This window comes from Sarcophilus harrisii, chromosome 6 (genome assembly GCF_902635505.1).
Source record: "Sarcophilus harrisii chromosome 6, mSarHar1.11, whole genome shotgun sequence".
NCBI classification, from domain to species: Eukaryota; Metazoa; Chordata; class Mammalia; order Dasyuromorphia; family Dasyuridae; genus Sarcophilus; species Sarcophilus harrisii.
In genome coordinates this window covers 193,849,470-193,855,963 of record NC_045431.1, presented here as the reverse complement: position 1 = coordinate 193,855,963, position 6,494 = coordinate 193,849,470, and positions in this window count along the sequence as shown.

Below are 6,494 nucleotides of genomic sequence, written 5' to 3'. Positions count from 1 at the left end.
AAAAAGATGTGAACATAGCATATATTGATTTTCATTCAATCTCCATAATTCTTCTTCTGGATGTAGATGATCATTTCTATCCAAAATTTATTAACACTGCCTTTGATCACTGAAGCACTGAAAAAAAAAAAACAAATCTTTCTTAGCTGATCATCGTACAATCTTGCTGTTAATGTTTTCCTGGTTCTGCTTGTTTCTCAGAATCAGTTCATGTAAATCCTTCCAGGCTTTCTAAAGTTAACTTTGTTCATCATTTTTAATAGAACAATAATATTCTGTTATCTTTATAAACCACAGCTTATTCAGCCATTCCCCAATTGATGGGCATCTATTAATTTTCGAATTCTTTGCTACCACAAAAAGAGAACTGCTACAAACATTTTTGCACATGTGGATCCTTTTTTCTTTTTTATGATCTCTTTGGGATAAAGACCCAGCAATGATACTGATGGATCAAAAGGTATGTATAATATTATGGCCCTTTAGACATAGTTCCAAATTGCTCTCCAGAATGGTTGGATAAATTAACAACTCCACCAACAATGCATTAGTGTCCCAGTTTTTCCAATCCCCTCCTACATTTATCATTATCTTTCTTGTCCTCTTAGCCAATCTGATAGATATGAAGTGGTATCTCAGAGTTGTTTTAATTTGCAATGAATAACATATATATTTTTAATTTCTTTAATGAATAATGGGTACTGTGTTCAAGGTTATTCTCATATAGCTCAGACATGACAGGAATTACCACTTTCACTCTAGACTGTTTTGCTGACCTAACTACATTTATGCTGGGGTGTCTGGGTTTCCCAAAGAGGAAATCACATTGTTACAGCTTTGAAGGAGAGCAGAGAATGGGGAAAATGGGATACACTTCTATTACTCACCATTATTTCCTGATCTCTCCCTGGTGACGTCATGATTGAACACTATGACACCTAGCTGCATAAGACTTAAAACTATGTTATAAAGCAGCATCCATCAAAACCATTTGGTACTGCCTAAAAAATAGAGTAGTTGATCAGTAGATAATAGATTAGGTTCAGTGGAATAGATTAGGTTCACAAGAGACCATAGTTAATGACTATGGTAATCTAGTGTTTGATAAATCCAAAGATCCCAGCTTCTGGGATAAGAACTCACTATTTGACAAAAATTACAAGAAAAATTGGAAATTTGTCTGGCAGAAACTAGGCAATGACCAACACCTAACACCCTATACCAAGATAAGGTTGAAATGGGTTCATGATGTAGACATAAAAAGTGATACTATAAACAAATTCAAAAAACAAGGGATAGTCTGCCTCTCAGATGTGTGGAGAAGAAAGGAATTTATGGCCAAAAAAGAACTAGAGTCTATTATGAGATGAAAAATGGGTAATTTTGATTATATTAAGTTAAAAAGGTTTTGTACAAACAAAACCAATACAGGCAAGATCAGAAGGGAAGCAGAGAACTGGGGGAAATTTTTTATATCCAAGGATTTTGATAAAGGCCTCATTTCTAAAATATATAAAGAATTGACTCAAATTTATAAGAATACAAGCCATTTTCCAATTGATAAATGGTCAAAGGATATTAAGAGACAATTTTCAGATGAAGAAATTAAAATCACTATTGAACAGAAAAATGCAAATTAAAACAATTCTGAAGCTCCACTATATAGCTCTCAAATTGACTAAGATGACAGGAAAAGATAATGATGAGTGTTAGAGGAGATGTGGGAAAACTGAGATACTAATATATTATTGGTGGAGTTGTGAATTGATCCAACTATTCTGGAGAGCAATATGGAACCATGGCCTAAGGGCTATTAAAATATACGTACCCTTTGATCCAGGGCCTGTATTCCAAAGAGATCATAAAAAAGAGGAAAGAATTCATATGTGAAAAAATGTTTGTAGCAGCCTTTTTTTTAGTGGCAAAGAATTGGAAACTGAATGGATGTCCTTCAGTTGGAGAATGGCTGAATAAGTTATGATATATAAATATAATGGAATATTATTGTTCTATAAGAAATGATCAGCAGGATGATTTCAGAGAGGTCTGGAGAGACTTACATGAACTGATACTAAGTGAAGTGAATGGAACCAAGAGAACATTGCACACAGTAACAAGAAGATTATCCAATAATCAACTCTGATGAATGTGGCTCTCTTCAATAGTAAGGTGATTCAGGCCATTTCCAATGGACTTGTGATGGAAAGAGCCATCTACACCCAGAGAGAGGACTGTGGGAACTGAGTGTGGATTGCAACATGGTTTGTGCACTTTTTGTTGTTGTTTGCTTGCATTTTGTTTTCTTTCTCTTTTTTTTTCCCTTTTTGATCTGATTTTTCTTGTTCAGCATGATAATTGTGGAAATATGTAAAGAAGAATTACACATATCTAACACATATTGGATTACTTGCCATTTAAGGGAGGGGTGGGGAGAAGAGAGAGAAAAAAAAAATTGGTACGCAAGGTTTTTCAAGGATTAATGTTGAAAACTATGCATATATTTTGAAAATAATAAGCATTTAAAAATAAAATACATTCCACAATAATTTTCTTAAATTTTTACATTTTTATTTTTAGTTTCAAATTCTTTCTCTCCTTCCAAACTCTTTCCACCCATTAAGAAGGCAAAAAAAAAAAGAGAGAGAGAGATACGTATAAAGTCATGCGAAATATATTGCCACATTGGTCATGTCACCCCCCCAAAATAAAGAAAGTGAAAAAAAAAAAATGATTCAATCTGCACTCAGAATTCACCAGTTCTCTCTTTGTAGATAAATAGCATTTTTCCTCATACTAAGGACAAATCCTTTGGAATTGTCATTGATCATTGTATTGATCTGAGAAGTTAAGCTTTTCAGAGTTGATTGTCATTATAATATTGCCATTATATGCAATATTCTCTTATTTCTGTCCACTTTGCTTTGCATCAACTCACATAAAACTTCCTAGGTTTTTCTGAAACTATCCCCTTTGTCATTTCTTATAGCACAATAGTATTCTATGACAATCATATACCACAACTTGTTCTTTAGTCATTCCTCAATTGATAGGCATCCCCTCAGTTCCCAATCCTTTGCCACCACAAAAAGAGTTGCTATAATTTTTTTTTTCTACATATGAGGCCCTTTCCTTGTTTTTGATCTAAGGGACAAACCTAATAGCAGTATTCCTGAGTCAGAAATCATGCATGTATGTTTTGTATATAAAAAGCTATAAAAATAAAAATAATTTTTTAAAAATTTTAAAAGATTATTCATAGTTTTACAATCCTTTGGGCATAGTTCCAAAATGTTCTTCAGAATGGTTGAATCAGTTCACAGATCCATCAACAATGCATTAATGTATCTATTATTCCACCTCTCCTCCAATGTTTGTCATTTTCCTTTTCTGTTATGTTAACCAATCTGATAAGTGTGAGATGGAACCTCAAGAGCTGGTTAAATTTCATTTCTCTAATTTTTGTCATGTAGAGCAATTTTTTCACATGACTTGATAATTTTGACATCTTCATCTCACAGCTTTCTGCTCATATTCTTTAACCATTTGTGAATTGGACGGTGACTGATTTCTTTTAGAAAATTGGCTTAGTTCCCTATGTATTTGAGAAATGAAACCTTTATGTAGAAACTTATTGTAAAATTCCCCTCCCCCAGTTTCCTGACTTCCTTTTTGTTTTGTCTCCACTGTTTTTGTTTATGAAAACATCTTTTAATTTACTGTAATAGAAATTATTCATTTTTACATCCTATGATTCTCTCTATCTCTTATTTGGTGATGAACTTCTCCTTTACCCATTACTCTGACAGGTAATTTTTTCCATCCTCCTCAAATCTGCTTATGATATTACCTTTTGTGTCTAAATAATGTACCTATTTTGAGGTTATATGGTGGTATATGATATGAGAAATTGGTCTGTCTAATTTCTGCAAGACTACTTTCCAGTTTCCAAAGCTATTTTTGTCGATTAGTGAATTCTTACCCTAATATCTTGGATCTTTGGGTTTATCAAATACTAAATATAAGTCATTTATTTTGATATATTGTTTGCCTAATCTATTCCATTACTCACCCATTCTATTTCTTATCTGGTACCAGATTGTTTTCATGATTACTGCTTTGTAAAAGAGCTTGAAATATGCTACTGCTAGAATGTCTTTTTTTTCACTCCCCACTAATTTCCTTGATGTTCTTGACCTTTCGTTCCTCCAGATCAATTTTGTTATTATTCCTTGTAGCTTTGTACAATAATTCTTTGGTAGTTTAATTAGTATGTCATTGAATAAGTAAATTAATTTAAATAGTATTGTCATTTTTATTATATTAGCTTGGCTTACCCATGAACACTTAATATTTCTCCATTTATTTAGATCTATCTTTATTTGTGTGAAAAATGTTTTGTAACTGTATTCAACTTGTGTATGAATTGGCAGGTAGCTTTTAAAGTATTTTATACTGTCTGCAATTATTTTAGATGTAATTTTTTTTCTATCTCTTCCAGCTGGATTCTGCTGGAAGAATGCTAAAATTCTGATAATTTGTGTGGATTTATTTTATATCTTGAAGTTTTGTTTCAATTAGTTTTTAGTTGACTTTCTAGTATTCTGTAAATATATATCATCTACAATAGTGATAGTTTTGTTTTCTTTTTGCTGAGGCTTATTCTTTCAGTGTCTTTTCTTGTCTTATTGCTATAGCTAGTATTTGTGGTACAATACTGAATTAGCAGCACTGATATTGTACATCCTTATTTCATTCCTAATCTTATTGAAAAGATTTCTGCTTTCTTTCCATTACAGATAATGCTTGTTCTTGATGTTAGATACAACTTACCATTTTTAGAAAAGCTTTAATTATTCCTATGCTTTCTAGTGGGTTTTTTAAAAAGGAACTGGTGTTACATTTTGTCAAAAGCTATTTCTGCAACTATTGATATAATAATGATTTTTGTTGGGTTTTGTGATTGATATGATAGATTTTTGGAAAATATTCCTCCATTTCATTTTCTTCTACATGCTACTTTGACTAAATTCCAATAATTTGGGGGCATGTTGTTTCACTTTTATCATTATCTTTGATGGGATTCTTGATTGTTTTCTATGATTTGTTCTTTGACCCCATTCATTCTTTCGGTTATATTATTTAGTTTCCAATTAATTTCAAAGGATCTTTATTGAACATAAGGTTTTATTACATTATCATATAAAAAAGTCAATTTTATATTTCTGCTTTTTTGTATTTGTTTAGAATGTTTTTCTGCCCTAAAATATCATCAATTTTTGTGATGGTTCCATATATAGCTGAGAAAAGAGTATATTCCTTTCTATACCATTCACTATTCTCTAGAGATCTATTGTATCTAATTTTTCTAAAATGCTACTCATCTCCTTGACTTCTTTCTTATTTATTTTATTGTTAGATAAATTTAGGTCTGAAAGGGGTAAATTGAGATTCCCCACTGATATAGTTTTACTCTCTATTTCCTTCTGTAAATAATTTAATTTTTCCTTCAAGAATTTGCATGCTATATAGTAGACTGGATTAAAAGTCAGAATCCTACAATATGTTGTTTACAGGAAACACACTTGAAGCAGGGCGATACATACAGAGTAAAGGTAAAAGGTTGGAGCAGAATCTACTATGCTTCAGGTGAAGTCAAAAAAGCAGGGGTAGCCATCCTGATCTCAGATCAAACAAAAGCAAAAAAATTGATCTAATTAAAAGAAATAAGGAAGGACACTATATCTTGCTAAAGGATAGCATAGATAATGAAGCAATATCAATATTAAACATATATGTACCAAGTAGTGTAGCATTAAAATTCTTAAAGGAGAAGTTAAGAGAGCTGCAAGAAGAAATAGACAGCAAAACTATAACAGTGGGAGATCTCAACCTTTCACTCTCAAAACTAGATAAATCAAACTACAAAATAAATAAGAAAGAAGTTAAAGAGGTAAATAGCACACTAGAAAAGTTAGGTATGATAGATCTTCGGAGAAAACCAAATGGAGACAGAAAGGAGTACACTTTCGTTTCGGCAGTTCATGGATCCTATACAAAAATTGACCATATATTAGGACATAAAGACCTCAAATTCAAATGCAGAAAGGCAGAAATTTCAGATCACAAGACAACAAAAATTGGCTTCTATAAAAAGTCAGGGGAAAATAGACCAAAAAGTAATTGGAAACTAAATAATCTCATCCTAAAGAATGATTGAGTGAAACAGCAAATCATAGACACAATTAATAATTTCACCCAAGAGAATGATAGTAAAGAGATGTCATACCAAAATGTGTGGGATGTAGCCAAAGCGGTAATAAGGGGAAATTTTATATGTCTAGAGGCCTACTTGCATAAAATAGAAAAAGAAAAAATTAATGAATCAGGCTTGCAAATAAAAAAGGTAGAAAAAGAGCAAATTAAAAACCCCCAAACACTAAATTTGAAATTCTAAAAATAAAATGAGATATTAATAAAATTGAAAGTAAAAAAAA